The sequence below is a fragment of the Amblyomma mixtum genome, chromosome 5 (genome assembly GCF_055824585.1).
Source record: "Amblyomma mixtum isolate Tamu chromosome 5, ASM5582458v1, whole genome shotgun sequence".
NCBI lineage: Eukaryota > Metazoa > Arthropoda > Arachnida > Ixodida > Ixodidae > Amblyomma > Amblyomma mixtum.
In genome coordinates, this window is record NC_143016.1 from 96,271,602 (window position 1) to 96,288,809 (window position 17,208).

The 17,208-nt window shown below is 45.9% G+C and overlaps 1 protein-coding gene and 1 non-coding gene across 3 annotated transcripts in view; one reads left to right on the top strand and one right to left on the bottom strand.

Moving 5' to 3' along the window:
* LOC149343094 (basigin-like) overlaps positions 1-17,208 on the bottom strand; it is a 278,232-nt gene that overhangs the window by 76,490 nt on the left and 184,534 nt on the right. The window lies entirely within an intron of this gene.
* Positions 1,872-1,943, top strand: TRNAT-CGU (transfer RNA threonine (anticodon CGU)). The gene has a single exon. It is a non-coding gene; the product is annotated as a tRNA-Thr (tRNA).

A 17,208-nucleotide genomic window follows, 5' to 3' on the forward strand; every position in this document is an offset into this window, starting at 1 on the left:
GAAGGCAACAAGAAGAAAACGTAAAGAAAAAAATGGGAAAGGATGCCCAAGAAGATTGGCTGTAAGGCGGATGCTAAACGCTGAAACGAACGAAGGAAGGAGGCGCAGGGCAAGACAGTGAGAAAGAAAGAGACTCAAGGACAGAAGGACCACTGGAAGACTGCGATACAAGCCAGAGGAATACCCGGAATGGGCGCAAAGCTGAGCTCTAACAGGCCGCGGCTAGAGAATGAAGACTCAGATAGAAAGGGATGCGAAGGAAAGGGTGAAGTGGAGAGTTCACGGGTACACTCGGAAGTAGGGAAGCGGAACCAGGAAACAAGAACAAGGAAGTAAAGAAGGAAAGAAGGAAGGACGGCAGTTCCCTAATGCGTCCCGCAAATTCGAACACTCGTGGCATAATGGCGAGCCGTCCATATAACGACAACTGTGTAGCCCGGTCATTATCCGTCCTAATGCCGAGGACAGTAGCTGCCGAAGAAAAGATGACGGTAAAAAATAAAGTAAAGAAAAGGATGCGCCGCATAGCTGTGCTTAACCCCAAACGGAGTAGAGGGGCCGAGAAAGCTGCGCGCCTAAAGAAAGAAGAGACAAATAGCGCTGAAAGAAACACGAAATAAAGAAGGGGAGAAAACGGCCGACCGGGCAGCTCACGAGAGGAGGCGATGGAGATTAATAGGGGACTTGGTCGACCGAGTTGATAGCGGCTCCCACCCTCCGCTTGGCGGACTAAAGTGGCCGCGTCAGATAACGCGGCCGGGAGCGCCATTTAGATTAGGGCAGATAGATCGACTTTAATTTCTGGTAGTGAGATCCCGTGTCTCATTACCGCGAAAGGCTAATTAAAAGCCGCGTACGCCTCAACGCCTCCGCAGCGACGTCAGCGGCCCCAGTTTGACGACCGCTGGAGGTCGCTGCTTGAAGGGCGGAGCAGTGAACAAGACATGATGCATTTGTATGCCGGCGAGCTGCTGCGCTGCAGCTGTCGTAGGTTGCGGTGAGTCGACAAAGAAAAGGAAGAAAAAAAGAAACGTTGCGGATCGAAGGGGTGCAATTGCTTCCCGACTGGACCGAGTGAGTCGAATTAGTTTCCGCGGTAAACGCAGAGCGGAGATGGCGCACCATGACGACAGCATGGCATTTCGCTTAAAGGAAGTGTTCAAACCTCAAACGAACATGGAGCAAACGTGCAACTTTGATGAAAAGTATCCCGATCACGTTGTTTTCTACTGAGCCCTGCAGTGGGACACCTACACTATCCTAAAAGACCAAAATGATTTGAAAGGTGAGGGTGACGGTTATACTCATCTTTCAAATGTTTAGACCTTCTCTGGTGCTGTAAGCAACCTAATACGCACAGGGCTGGACAGCAAACCGTGGACAGCTCAGAGGTAGAGCACCGGACGCGTAATTCGGAGGTCGTGGGTTCGGATCCCACCAGCGGCATGTGGTTGTTTTTTCTTCCGCTTTTCTATCAATTAGATTTAAGCGATAACATATTCAGAAATATTCTAAATTGATCAACACCACAAAATAAATATATTAATTAATAAAAAAAATCTCCTATGCCCCTTGGTTTCTGTGGCTGTTGGCTTCTGTCATATTTATAACGAGCCCCTCATTCCCCTTCCCTTATTTGCTTAATTGCTTAGCGAGGGCCTCGGTTCTGGCAGCCTTGACGCCATAGGAAGCATAAGAGGGTTCTCACGCAGCTTCCACCCTCTCAGTTCGATGACGTTCTACGTCACATCTGCGGTAACTCAGGACGTTCTACGTCCTCCGCTTAAGAACGTGGGTGGTGCTGGTGAACACTCTCAATGTTAGGTTACTTGTAAACATAAATACCCGCGAAAGCAGAAGGTTTGACAGCCGTCGCCGTAGCTCAGAGGTAGAGCACCGGACGCGTAATTCGGAGGTCGTGGGTTCGAATCCCACCGGCGGCATGTGGTTGTTTTTTCTTCTGCTTTTCTATCAATTAGATTTAAGCGATAACATATTCAGAAATATTCTAAATTGATCAACACCACAAAATAAATGCATTAAATAATAAAAAAAAATCCCCTATGCCCCTTGGTTTCTGTGGCTGTTGGCTTCTGTCGTATGGCATGAAGACTTTTGACCAAGGATGTACGAATTTCATGTATAACTTTGCGGCTCGTTAAGATCACACATTAACATGCTATTTGTCCAGATGGGTGCGCATATCTCGTAAATTTGCGCATACGAAAACAAGCTTTCAAAAAATAAACACCTTGGAGCGGTAATGACAAATGAATTTTCAAGGTAATTTTCTCGCTGAAAGCACTCTTCAGTTCCTCCGGGAAAAGTATCAGAAGAGGGATGTAACCAATAGGCAAACACGCTTTAATCGCTTTCTTGTAGGCTTCGACCAGAAGGAACAGACAAGGACGACACCTATAGCGCTAAGGTGCAGTAGTGAGCCGGCCCGACAAAGCCACACCGAATAGCGAAGATAATCTGCCTGGATCCAACTACATTTGGGTACAGCGTTAGTGAAGCCTATGAAGAGGAACTAGAAAGAAAGGGGCTGCATTCACTGTGGCTGCGAAAGCTTTGTATATATGTTTGCGGTCCGTGCGATCGAAGCGGCGCAAGGCTCCGTTAGGTTTCTGGGAAATCACACCGGTAAACTGGAGAGCTTGCCAAATGCAAACAGAGTCCTACTTATAGGGTATCGTACTCCTAGACTCTAAACAAGAATACGCCCTTATGGGAGTAAAAAAGGAATAACCTGTCTTCTGGCGCACTTCTTTCTATAAAAGGAAAAAGTCTGCTAGAGGATAGATTACTGCTTTCTGATTTATAGTTTGGGGGAAATTGTCAATAAGAATGCTGCCGCTATTTTTTAGCTAAATGCTGCGGAACAAACTGTAAACCGGACGGTCAATTTCCAGGGACGAAAAGATAAATGCACTAACAAGCGTAGAACTAAAGTCCCTTAAATTTTTATATAGCCACCATATTTTTTTCCAATGCTATAAGGAATATGTACAAAAATAAGGGCGCCTCCAGACAAAGGTTATTTTCAGAGCGATCTACAAATGGCGCACATCGCCACTAGCACCCTGGTATATTGGCTACGCAGGGGGCCTGGATAAGACCCTTTACGACTTGACCAACTAAAAGAATAGCGAGGACCTGCAGAATTAAAAATGAAAACCTTGAGTTAAGGGAGACACTTCCACTTCCGTGAGAGACACTACTCGCCATATCCCTCATTTCAGGCATCATTTGACTAAAATGTGTTTTGGGCAAATGAAAGACTCGGCATTACCGCCAAGTATGCGCGTTTTTCGCACGCTGAGCAATGTGGCAAAAAAAAAAAAAACGCGTATCAAAATTTTTATGTTACTCATCAGCAGCCATCTGAAATGTCACACGCTGCGGAAATTTATATCAAAGTCCTTCTACGGTATTTCTAGTATTACCGGGCAAAATAAACTCTACCTTAGCAGCTAATTAAGCGTTGCATTGAAAGTTGCCCCTAAAATGGTGTTGTCATCCAGAGTCACGAAGTCCTCGCGGTCTGTCGTTACGAGGTGCTGTTTCCACTGGCTGTGCTGGCTGGATTCGGCAAACAGCGACCGGGCGACTGTGTTTACAGAGAGAAGCCGCCGCGCGACAATTCTCCGTAATCAGAGTCATGCTTCCGCGATTTATAAGCTTTGTTGTTTCCACTATCCAGCGCCCACACAAAAAAAAAAGTCAGTAGGCTGTCGTCTTTTTTCAACTATGTTTCTGTGCGCGCGGTTTAATGAGGTCGGGATGACAGCCTGATATAAACCCTGCTTCTTCTATTTTTTCATAAGTGAACCCGTTTGAACCCGTTCTTGCTGTTCTATCTTCTTTTCTTCGCATTCTTCCCGAATCGTCGACTCTTGGAAAGAGCCCGAATGATCATTCAAGCTCTCCGCGATAATGATGCCCTCCACGGTATAATGACTCGGCCTGTCTTTGGCTAGTGCTGTATTCCGCCTTCAAAGGACGCCGCTTTTTAAAAATTTTCTGTATATTTGAAGAAAAGTTTCAGGACTTGAGGGCATGGGCTGAGTTAACGCGTAAATGCACATCACGCTTTTTTTTCTGCATTGTCGTGCATTTTCTGCTGGCTCATTCCCTTCTACGAAAAGTCGTCGATCACTTCATGAAAGGGAATAAATTTCAAGCTTTCCACTCAGTGCGTATAGAGCCAGCTATGCCGTTGATGGCTGGAGTCCGTAAGAAATGAAAACAAAGTTTAATGACCAACTTTAGGCGTGAACACAGTTCAGTCAGGTAATATTTTAAAAAATAAAAGCGTACAGGCCAATGGCTGCCTTTCCCGAATAATGTATATTTAAAAATATCGACGCCTTCTTACATCAAGTAGCCGTCGCTACCAGTGTTTAAGCAGCATTTATTCAAACAAGATCGCGCTTAGCTCATTGGTGGCGAACGAAGAGGAGGTGAACGTGACAATTTTTTTTGTTCTCTTGAATCGAACGAGAAAAAGAAGGAAAGGCATGAGCAATGTACGAACCGAGAAAGAAGATTAATGCCTTTACCCTACATACACTACACTTATGTTCTAAAATGTGCATTCACTAGTGAATTTTTGCTTTGAGGGACGCTGTTAAATTTTCGTATTTTTTAAGCGCTGTTGCTGGCGCGTACTTGTCTCGTCATCAGCGGTGTACTGCCATCGCGAGAATAGCCAACAAAAATGCACAATCAGATTTCCGACCGCAAAGAGTTTATTTTTTTTTTCCGAGTCACCCGACGTAGATATTTCTGCACTGATACCGCGGTTAAACCGCGCAGGTAGCCTTTACTTTCTCGCACGTGAAGGCAACTACATGCTTTATCTCAGTCGAACATGCAAATGCAATAGGCCCGTGCAGACGAGAATGTCATTACAGACCAGAGGAGCGACTCCTATGAAGTTCGGACAATCTATTTTTTCTCCTTCGTCACGAAATCTAAGAGACTGAATACATTCAAACTTGCGTACATGGAGAATGGGAGCAATATTGTTTCAGTGCCAAGAAAGAAAAGAATATTAATGATATTCAAGGGACTCTAAGGACAAGTCCACCCAATATTTATTTTAGTAAATATATATTCTATGTCTTCTTTTCGAGTGCAAGTCCAGCTTACCTGGACATCAGTGAGGCAACTGTCAATTATTGCACGATACTGTTACGCACATATAGGTGAGAATGATCTAACCTTAAGATGGGTAGCACAACCTTGTTCTTAATGTTTGTCTCGCGCTCTAACCAAGTAGTTCAGATTGCCATAGAAAACCAAAAGTGCCTGTTTTTGAGAAAAAACAGCAGAATAACTAGAAGTGTCCCGAGGAAAGATCTGCGGATGCATTTATTTTTATGGTACATTCTCACAATATACGAAAAAATCGCCTTCGTAAACAATTTTCCAGGTGAAAAAAATGCGCTTGTCTGAAATTTCTGGGTATGAAAAAATCAACCATTCATTTGTGAGAAAATTGCCTTTAAAAGATTTCCCGCCACTCGATAAAAACTAGTGACTTCTAAAAAGGACTCCGTGATCACTGTTTTGAAGGTAAGGTGGTGCAACCTAGCCTCTGGAATCCGCGCCCCGTAAACTGTGTCAACCCGGTGATGGCGACACCTATACTTCATTTTTTGTCCTAATCTAGCTGAAAAAAGCCTGGTTTTCAGTTAAAGTAGCATCCTTATCGTTACAATGCGGCAATCAATCGACAAAGACAAACCTCAATTTGCCCTCAGTGTCTCTTTAATAATGTACTGCAGTATACAAGAGAAAACCTGGCGCGTACACTCTAAACACAAAAGGAATAAAAAGGCAGTGGTAACCTTTCATCTGGCGCACTCCCGTTTACAAAGGACAAAGCTAGAGGACAGTTTACCCCATTTTTACTTTTATATAGGTGTATTTGTGTTAGAGTGTAAGCGTCAATAGCACTTCACGGCTATGTCACCTAGCTTTTCATACTTACCTCTTCTCATGGCTAGAAGGAGTGCAGCAACATGATGTGACCGAATAATTTCAGCGAGTGAGAAATACCGACGTGCGAGCTAGAAAGAGCAAAAAGAAATCGAACTACCTTGAAAACGGAGGACGAACTGTATACAGCGCTCCGATATCCGCGCAGATAAGAGCGTGCTTTCAAAAACCGCTCTCACGAGCCCTTGTACCTCAGGTCCCGTGACCAGACCGCCGAGAACGTCGAAAAGTAAGAGGTTCCGAGCGAAAGCAAGATCCTCACGCGACAAATCCTCAGAAATATAAAGAGCCCCCACCGCGCAGCCCATCCTGGCGACTCTGGAAAAGTTTTGGCGCCCAAGCGCCTCGGCGGAAGTAGTTTGTAGGGTTTAAGTTTTTATATTTTGTTTATTTGCTTCAACGTTTACTCAACAAAGGGGAAAAAAGGTACACTGAAGCACATACGAGGGGTGCCGCGTTTCGAACGCACGCACTTCATCAAGATTGCGTGCTCTGGGTCGCCGGAAAAGTTCCAGCACAGAAAGGCCTGGAGAATTTGAGCCGATCTCAACGGTGCCGGCGTTCATACGGTACTTTTTTTGTTCGCCTCAGCTAAAGGATACTTCAGAATTTGTTTTCTTTTTTTGGAACAGAGTCAGCGAGCTTGAAATTCTCGCGAGGCACTTAAGGGAATGGGTTGCGTGGTAGCAGCGCCGGCAGCCAAAACAGCAACAAATTCCTTGAGCCTGCCCCGATTTTACTTCCTGAAAGTCGCGAGGAGACGCTTCCTTCTTTCACGCACTCGGCTTCGCAGAGACAGAATTCTTTCATGAAGAACACACTGAGTTCAGCATGGCTGAATTTTTCTCTATACTAAGGGCTGGATGTGAGCGAAAGTGATGCGATTAAAACCGTGTTGCCGTGCACTGTCGGCGATTGCCACTGTTCATAGCGCGGGCAATGACTTTATTTTTACCTGATACTAACCCAGATAATATAAAGCCCCATGTGGATGGTTACAGAGTCACGTTGACGTCGAAATGGCCCCGTAGAAGCATCGTTACGCTTGCTTTTACATGCGCCCATTCAGCTGTTTGCATCCGTTACGCATACTACTGCTTACAATTTAACGCGATAAGAAACCAGTACAGCAACACGTTTCTTTGAGTCTGATTGCTTCCAGAACTCCGTAACCCTACGTAAAAAGAAAACGTAACAGTCGCTTTTAGTAATAATTTAGACTTTCCGGTTCACTTAGACGCTTCAGCATGACCAGAACAAAAAGAGCTCATTGAGGGCACATATTGTTCATGTTATGGGTTTGGTGTGTGGGTTTATGTGGGTTTGACGTCCTAAAGCACCTCAGGCTATGGGGACACCGTTGTAGAGGGGTCCAGAAATTTCGGCTACCTGGGGTTCTTTATCGCGCACTGACATCGCACAGTACACGGGCCTCTAGAATTTCGCCTCCATCGAAATTCGACCGCCGCGGCCGGGATCGAACCCGCGTCTTTTCTTTCAGCAGCCGAACGCCGTAACCACTGAGCCACAGCAGCGGCTTGCATAGAAAGTTTTATAACCGTTCGTTTGTTTTTCATTTGTCACAACGCTGTAGGAACAACCTACAACCTACCACGGGTTATCATGTGAGAGGAAAGGAAAAAAGTAAAATTATAATTTGGCGACGCAAGAAAGTGCGGCAGAGACATCTCCGCCTCAGCGACAATGTGCTGCATCATACACGCGTTGTTTCTCGCGCCAATGCATCTGTGCAACCAGGTTTTAACATTGGTCGCTTTTTTCAATGATCAAAACCTTCTTTGCGTTTTTTTTTCCCTTTACTGTTGTTTCATGTGTGGAAGTCATTTGAACCAAAACATCCGCGCACTAAGCGGTAATCCTCGAGCCTTCAAACCGTCGCAACACTCCGGGGGCTATGTTTTTCGCAGCGGTGCAAATAAAGTATAAATAAATATTAAAGATTAAACGCAGCGCAGGCTGTTTCCAAGACAAGAAAAATAGATCGCGATATCCAACCGATACAGCGAGGAAAGACCTCTAAGCCTATGTGCGCGTCGCGCATTATCAGCAGACTTTTTTTCCTTTTGCATCACGCATGCAGAGGAGACGTTGGGGAGCGCTGATTTGATATACGAGCAGCACTTATCGGCGTTTTTGCTTTGCGCAAAAGAATCCCTTGCAGTAGCAAACAGATGAAAGTATAGAAGTTCGAGGTTATATCAGCGAGCGGCAATGCAGGTAAGGGGAGCCGTGAGGAGAAAAAAATATATAATTCGTGATAATAACTTCTACGCGTACCGGAAAAGAAGTGCGAAAGTGTCGGAGACAAAAAAAAACGCAAGAAAGGTGGATGCGATATAAGTGAAACGGCATTTGAGAGCACACCTGGGAGCCACATGAAGTGAGTGCGGAAATATGGTCCCAGATGAAAGGAAGAAAATATAAAATGAAACGGGCCGAAAGGTCGTATGCGTGGCGTGAATTCTGCGTTGCAGTTATTAAGCCCAAGTCTCCCACTGCCAAGCGACGCAGGGGCGAAACCTTTAGGTAAGCGCACGCGATCGACTGATGGGATTCGACGAGCTACGCGAAGAGAGAAGGCAGAAAAAGGGGCGCAAACTAAACGGACGAAGGCAGCAGCTCGGAGAACGGTACCGTTTCGGCGCAGAAATATTAAGCAAACTGTGAAATACGATCGGCGCTCAAGCGGGGTCAAAAATTTGTAAAAACAGGTACGGAAGCGGCGAAGATTAAAGCGTGCTGAAACCGGATATTTCTCAAAGAAATGGGAAAAAAGGCAAAGAGAGCAGGTGGCCTATCCGCGTATTGTGAAAGGAAGTAAAATAAAGGTGACCGGAAGGGGCCGGAAGGGTGCTTAAAGCCGCCCTTCTCAATTATTCAAATCTGAAGTAAGGCCTAACTTGGTCTAGCTCCCGCGCGCCAGCCGTATTTCTGGCTGCCGCCACTCTCAGTATTTGGTCGCCTTTTTTTTTTTCTTGCGTCAAGGCTGACGCATGGGCATGCTTCTGTAGTGTTGTTCGTAACCTGGAACCCTTCATTCGGCTCACGTTTTTAGCGCGAAGAGCGTCTTTCAGGCCCGACAAAAACTTACCTCCACATACTCATAAAGAAACGAATAACATTTGCGTACGGTTGCAGTTACGAGCAACCGTATAGCCTTGGGAGTAAAATTAAAAAACGGTGGAAAATGCGGAACTTTTGTTATTCTTCACATATAAACGAAAACACAAGTGGGCTCCGAGTGACGTAATTTCGTCACAGCAGGCGTGCCTTAAGAATTTCGTTGCGCGCAGGATTACATGTTTAAATAACATGGCTACCAAATATAATGTCAAAATATGCTCTCAGCTGTTCTTCATTCAAGATCCAGCGTTAACATCTCTCCCTTAGCAAATGATAAGCATATCTAGGCGCTAACGTTTTTTCCTAGCAAATACTAAGCATATCTTGAAGTCACATGGTGACAACAGAACACCGCAAAGTAGAGTGCGATGCTTTCGAAATGCAGCCGCTGTAAAAACGAAAAACGTATCCACGCCAGCGAGCCCCAATCGTCAGGTGAATGTTCTCCGTCGATTCTTTACGGTCCCAGAGTCCCAGCCGTGTGCACTTCTTGCTATTGCGAAGAGTCGATCAAAATTGGTCGCCTGACGTTTGAGACTCGCTCGTATGTCTATCCCGCATGTTTATAATTATGGCGATTAAGGTCATGGTTGCAGCGTTCCTTCAGTAGCGCATTAAAATAATATCTTGACTGAACTCTAAAAAAGCTTAGTAATATTACAGGCAACTAAATTTTCATACCGTGAGCTAAGGACGAACCATACAGCGAAAACTTCAATACGGAGCAGGGGGCGATAATGCGAAAAATGCGTTAAGCACAGCGTTTAATGCGCAGAGCTAGGCTTGCTTAGTGTTTCAACACATTTTTTTGTAACTGCTAGCACTATTTATTGCCCATTAATTACAACTATCGGCTCACCTTCTCAATAATTAAAAAAATATAAAAGTAATTAGCGCAGTCGTCACACAGTCGGGGATGTCCAGAAAGATAATGAGAGACACTAAAGGCTCCGCAAATACAAATGAATAAGCTTTCTCCTTTTTCAAGCCACACTGCAACAGGTAACACCCCCGCAGATCAAGTTTCCCCATCACTGTACTCGCCAATGAAACAACGCGCTCGACCTCGATAAGCCTCCCCGCTCTCACCTGAATCAGCTTCTCCGATCAGTAAATAAACACAGAGAGAAACCAAACAGCTCCAACACGCTTTCCCCGCTTAGTCTAGCCTGCCTTTTCTTCTCCCTTCTTTCCTTCCTTCCTTCCTCCTTCGTTTGTTTGCTCGCTTCCGCATTGTCCGATTCAACCCTCTCGCAGATTAAACGCGGAGGGTCCAAACGGGCCGGGGCTTAATGAAGCGTAATCCATGCGCCTCACTGTTGCGAAACAACAGAGAGTGGAAATGCCAGTGGCTCCTTCTCAGCGGCGGATAATAGGGGGCCGCCGCTGCGGTTACAGCGAGCGTAATTGCGAAGGCAATTTGGGATAACATTTCACTCGGTTCAATAGGGGTCACGTGGCAATCCGATCCCACCGCCTTGCGTGGGTGCCGATCGCCTCGAGAAAAATGGCGAGAGGTCCAGCGCGAGCGCATTGGGGGTCGGGTGTCTATAATGGTCCACTCCCCCCTTAACTCTCTAACCTATCTCTTCCCACGCGTGTCCAACCCACAAACGCTAGCTTCACTGCAACGCACCTACCAGGCATGTGGCCCGAAGGTCTCATTTCTGCGGGCCAGTTGCGAACCACGGCTTGGAGATGCGATGGAAGCCGGTTCGCCAATCGATATGCGTTCGATTGCAAACTCCGTTTCAGGGAAGCGCGTAGGCCCTCGATGCAGAAATTCGATTAATTTTTTTTCTTCTTGTCGTAATCCGAAACAGGACAAGAGAGGAAAGCAACCACTGCGGTGTCTGCGGCTGTAGGTTTCTGCGATTGAACACAAATTAGACGGTTCAATATCAGACCGAAACGACGGCGGCATATCAACGGGGATAAATATGTAAAAGAAAATCCCCACGTGCCGAACTTGAGGCGCAGGGAGTCGACAGTAGTTTGAAGTCTCCCCTTACAATGTCTTAAATAGCCCAGAAGGTAAGGTTGCAGTAGAGAAAATCTTTTCCGTTCTTTTCTTGAGGAACAGATTGCAGAAGGAAGTGGTGACGGTACATTTCAGAGGTACATTTTAGCATGCAAATATGTGTGGCTTGCGCAGCATTAAGTTAATTTATTTTGAGCAACACGTGGTCGGGTCACACTCAACATATCGTAAATATGTCCATCAAGATAAGTTTGCTAAGAATTACACGCATAACAGGTCTGATACCATGGGGAGCATTCAGGGCACCAAAATTTTTCCGCAATTTCTGCTCGCGACAACCAGAACTAGCGAGAATTTTAATGTTAAATTCGCTGCTCTGAACTCTCTTGAATATGATCGAGCTACAGAACCACCCCGAAGCCAATAGACCGCGCTTCGTACTTTGTGACGAAAGTACTCGGAAAGGACGAAAGCAGAGTCCCACACGCGTTGCCGTCAAAGCTACCGTCTCTCGTATATGCTTCGCAAGTCGTCCTGCCCCGATTCGCCTACCATCCGTCGTCCTCCATGGTAGCTAAAGCCTCTAATACCACACTACCGACGCTCCGAATGCAGTGACACGTGTCAAGCTCCAATTGTGCCTCAGCCGGTCAGCTGCTTAACACAGTGGCGGGAACCGGACAATCGTCTTTTATGGTACGTAAAACAGCGGAATCGCAGTTCTACAGTGGGAATTGTCTTGCGGGACCGCGGAGTTGTATATTATAGAATACAACTCGAGGACACGGGGTTGCACGCATCCCCGCCAACGTTCGTTTCTTTTTAGTTTAAAGTTGACACGCTTCAAGAATTACGCTTAGTCTCCCACTACTTGGACGCGATGTAAGTAGAGTAAAGGTTATTCGGCCACTCTGCGTAATGCTTTCCCTTCACCTCTGACACGTTGCCCCTTATGATCCACACTTGGTGATTGCGATATCACTTATATTGGGCTTCGCATATGGCTGTCGAGAAGCACCTCAATGCAACCTAATTTGATTAATTGTTTTCGCGCACCAGCAGCCCGCTAAGCCTACCAAGTGTTTCTCTGTATCTTCGCTAGCATAACATTTCACTCATCGCCTGATCCGTGCCGACGTTGCGTTCGTAGTCGCAATTAAATAAACGCGGATCGCTCTCAGAGCAGCGTAGAAGTCACCACGTTTTTTTATCTTTTCCTGCTAGCAAGCGAGCGTTCTCGGAATGCGTGGTGAGAAATTACATGACGAATTAAATTGCCTCCAACTAGCTACTCGTGCGAACGAAGATTAAAGAGCCCAAGCCGTGAAGATGACGTGGGAACCGCGCACCACGACTCCTCGTGATTCTCGGAGCAGTGAGGCTGCAAGCGCAAGAAGAATTAAACAAAAAAAAAAGCCTCGGGAGCTGTAGCGTGGCGGGAGACGTGACTCAAGAACGGCGATGCTCTTCGCCTAATGGCTTTTCAGAACCTTCGCGAGCCGCGACGGCAGCGTTCAGACCGTGCGCCTCCGTAAGTTGGTTTCATTTTTTAAAACTAACTTTTGTTGATGCACAATTTTCTTCGACGGCTGCCCCCCAACTATGGAGCTCTTTAATTGGACCGAACCCGTCATGTATAACAGCACGAACCACGCGGTTGATTTCTTTCACTTTATCTTTCAAGCACCCACCACGTAACCAAAGTAGACGGCCTCAGTGGCTACTTGTAGAGCTCTGCATTTCACGCTCGCTAGCAGGCATGCTCCAGTTTGTCGCGCGCATCTGGATCTGAAGCTTACGCTCTGGAAGACTAAATTGCTAAGCTGGCAAACTGAGTAAATTTTGTACAGGAAGAACAGGCCGAGCCACACTTCCATTGTGATATATAAGTGTGAGCTAACATTTACCATAGATAGCATTTTACGATTGACCGCATTCAGAAAGGGTCCTTCAAAGCAATTTTCCTTCAAGAGAAACTACCTTCCACTGCCGTTGCTGAATTTAAGAAATCAAAACCGCTGTTGTGCAGCAAAAGGTACAAACAAAGAAGAACTAATACGTATACTCCCAACGGCATTCATTTATATGGGTGTCACCGGTTAGAAAAACCAATAATCGATATCTAAAGAAGCTATGCTTCAAAGAAAGACGATGAAAGGGTTCGTCACAACACTTCTCAACTCAAATTCGCTAACTGGTAAAAGGTGCACTGTGAGGTTTGGCGGACGTCCTTGTAGGTAACATACCAGACTAGAGCACTGCACGGCCCTCAATCTCAGGACCAAGCCCGGCCAGGGCCCGAGACTTGAAGCCCAAGCCCGGCCCAGGCCCACGGCTTCAAGCCCGGGCCCGGCCCAGGCCCGCTAAATTATCGCTCTAGTGAGCCCGGCCCGGCGCGTGAATCCCGGAGTGACGCCCAGCCCGGGCTCGGCCCGGCCCGTTTCACAGTATCGCTTGAGGTGTATACTGCTCACTCTGAGCAAGTAGACTGCTACTAGACCGATAAGAAACTGGCCGACAAAGGTTCTGAAACCACAGTTTGGCTTGCAGAAAGTTGGTTCTTTTTGACCCGGAAGGAAGAGATTAAGAGTAGTGCTCGCCAGGCAAATCTTTTGGACAGTGATCTCGTGTAGGTGCGCAAAGATGAACTCGGAAGTTCCGAGAGCCAACTAAAAAGGACTGCATATGTGCGTAATAAACTACTTTGAAATACCCCCATGGTTTTAATCAGTTATATTTTGCCGCCCGCGAAGTATAAACATTAAAGCTGCCTAGCAAGCAATAGGATGAAATTTTTCAGTGAATGCGATCTCACAGGTTGAACTCATAGCCGAGCTGATCGCCTTTCAGCAGGAACGAAAAGCTAAAAGGCTTGAGTATTTCACGGTGTGTGTTTGAAGACTATAAGCGTCCTAAACTAATATGCTCTTCTCGAATGCGTTTCTAATGGTGTATAGGTATGTTTTGGGATGACGACCAATCAATGGCCAATTAAGACCGGTTTAATTTTACTCTTGCTGGTGAAGAAGAAGATAACGCACGAACCACGTAACTTACAGGGCAAAACACTTATCATGACAACCAGGCTGAAGAAGCAAGGAGGAATAGATGTGGTTATGACATGAGATTTACGAACTCTCGCGAGCTTTTGTGGCTATTTCATTTACGAGACGTTCCGGTCAGCCGATCAAAGAGAAAACCAAACGCGCTTTAATTTGTGAATTTTTGCACACGAGAAAAATATAGCTATAAAATAAAAGTTATGTTTTGGGGCTTAAGGGCCCCAAAACACCGAAGACACCGAAGCAGAGGGCTCCGGATCATTTCGACCGCCTGGGTTTCTTCAGCGAGCAATGATACTACGAAGTACGTACATGGCTGTCATGCTTGCTGCCTAAATAGAAATGCGGCTGCCGAGGCTCGGAGCAAACTTTCGTTCCCCGGCTCAGTAATCAAGCGCCTAGACCACTAAGCCACCACGTCATGGAAATAAGGAAATATATAAGCCAATGAATAAAGCTTAGTTTTTTTCTTAGCGCGTAGTACAACCCATAGCTCATTCGTGTTGCTGCTCCAATGCCGCAGTTGTGTACTTCACTCTGCAATAGTAAATGAATAGTCGGACAGCAGCCGTTTCTGTACGGACCCAAGCCCGGCTCGTATCCGCAGCTTTAAGCCCGAGCCCGGGCCCGGCCCAGGCCCGTCAAAACAAATCATGTCTCGGCCCGGCCCGGCCCGCGGGCCGGGCCGGGCCCGGGCTTTTGGGCCGGCCCGAGCCCGTGCAGTGCACTATACCAGACGGCGCTAAATATGACATCAGTACTGAGCTGCCGCTTTCGCGCTATGGAGCTGTCTCTACTCATCAGCATTTCAGGGAGAGAATGTTCCTCCCGCGGCGCATGCGCCGTTGACTGCTGTCGAAACAAGTAGGAGGACTTCACTTTGCGCAACTTACAATTTGCTTGCACAGCAGCTAGAACATGTCCCTTCGGCATCACCATTATTCATTGACCTTAACTAGCGTAGCCCGCGAATTCGCTCCCCGGCACCAACTGGCCGAAGTTAACGCTTCATTAGGCGAAAGCGGCTGCCCTAATAGACCAGCGTTACGGATGAGTACTCCTTGCCAGCTCATGCCGAAACCAGGCGCACCGGTCAGAGTTTGCGTGAGTAATGACACCCTACGCTGCCAGATTGTGAACTCTGTGTGTTCGATCTCGACCGCATAACATTGTCCCATTGGAACGTCCTAGCTTCCATAGCGCTGGAAAGAAATTTCGAACAACTTAACGTAACCTGACGGCCTAGGAAGCTAGATAGTGAAAAAGAGGAGTTAAGCTGATCTAGTTAAAAGAAAGAAGGAAAGAAAAACTGAGGGAGAGAGAAAGAGAGGAAGGGAAAGAAGAGAAAGGAAAGATACAAACGAAGGATTAACTAGGGAACAAATAAAAAACCAAAAGAAAGGAAGATACAAAGAAAAATCAGAATAACAGGAAAAGAGAAAGAAAGAAAGAAAGGAAAGGAATTAAAAAGAAAGAGAAAGAAAGAAGGAAAGAAAGTAAGAAAGAAAGGAAGAAAGAAAGAAAGAAAGAAAGAGAGAAAGGAAGAAAAGAAAGAAAAGAAAGGAAGAAAGAAGGAAAGAAGGAAAGAAGAAATAAAAACGGAAAGAAGAAAGAAAGAAAGAAAGAAAGTAAGAAGAGAAAGAAAGAAGAAAGAAAGAAAGAAGGAAAGAAAGAAAATAAAGAAAGAAAGAAAGAAAGAAAGAAAAGAAAGAAAGAAAGAAAGAAAGAAAGAAAGAAAGAAAGAAAGAAAGAAAGAAAGAAAGAAAGAAAGAAAGAAAGAAAGAAAGAAAGAAAGAAGAAAGAAGAAGAAAGAAAGAGAGACAAGAAAGAAGAGACAAGAGATTACGCGTATTCACAGGGGAAGATGAAAACGGCAGGTATATAGAAACTCTAATGGCCAAGAAGAGAAAAACAAAGAGGCAGCACAGCTATGGTAGCGATGCGCCCATCGCGTGTTAGCTCAGCCGCTCTCTCTCGTCTACCGAATCTGCTTCGCCCTTCACCGAAAGAAGCGCGGAGTGGCGCGTAGACCGAGCGTCGCGAAGGAGGCAATGCCCCGAGGAGCGTGAGAAAGGATCGCGCCGTCTTCTCGGAAGGAGCACATTACTAACGTCCTCATACTTTTGCTGCGCCTTGCCTGCTAACACCCCCTATCATTCCTTTTTTCTTTCTCCGCAGATATGAATGTTTACTTAGTTCCTGCACAAGCCTATGTTAAGAGCTCCGAGAAAGTACCGTCACATGTGCGCTTTCTTCAGATCAGAACTTTTGCGTTCGTGAGCTGTGACTTGATATTAAAGTATGGCTCAAAAAAAGGCACGTACGCAACGCATTTTGTTGACGCAGCATGCTTCACTGCCTTTTTCTGTACTGCCACCTTTCTCAATAGTGATGAAATATTCACGGAAGCTCCGTAAAGGGATATGCTTGATAGACCTGGTACGAATGGATGGTGGGCCGTTTCGTTGAAAAACGAACAGAAATTCTTAAGCACGTTCGAGATAACATTGACAAAACTAATGAAAATATGCTTCCAAGGCAAATATTTCTTTTCGATCACAAAATAAACCCTTCATGCCCAATGATGACAATGCTGATCGCTTATATCACCGGTAGTTGCGACACCCGTTTATTTTAAATAAAGGCCTGCGGTAGCTAAGGAACAATGTTATTCGTTGTCGGCATTCCCGTCAGATATGAACTCCGCTCAATTCAGCAGGAGATCCCCTCTAACGGTAAAAAAAAAGTACTTAAACGAAATCCTCATTCTTTCTTCAGAGAAAGCACCGAGCTCTCTTAATTCCGTATCATCGAACGTACAGCTTACGAAAACCATTTCAAAAGCAGTAATTCTTCGCCCTTGGAATTGCGTTTGGAAAAGAACTGGTACGCTTCCAACGTTCTCACTAAGAAAACCGTGACGTGGGTCCAAACGAAGCTTAAGCCAAAGCCGTCAAAGGCGTAGCTGCTTTTGTTTGTTTTTGTTTTCACTGTTCCTTTCTAGCGAGAGCC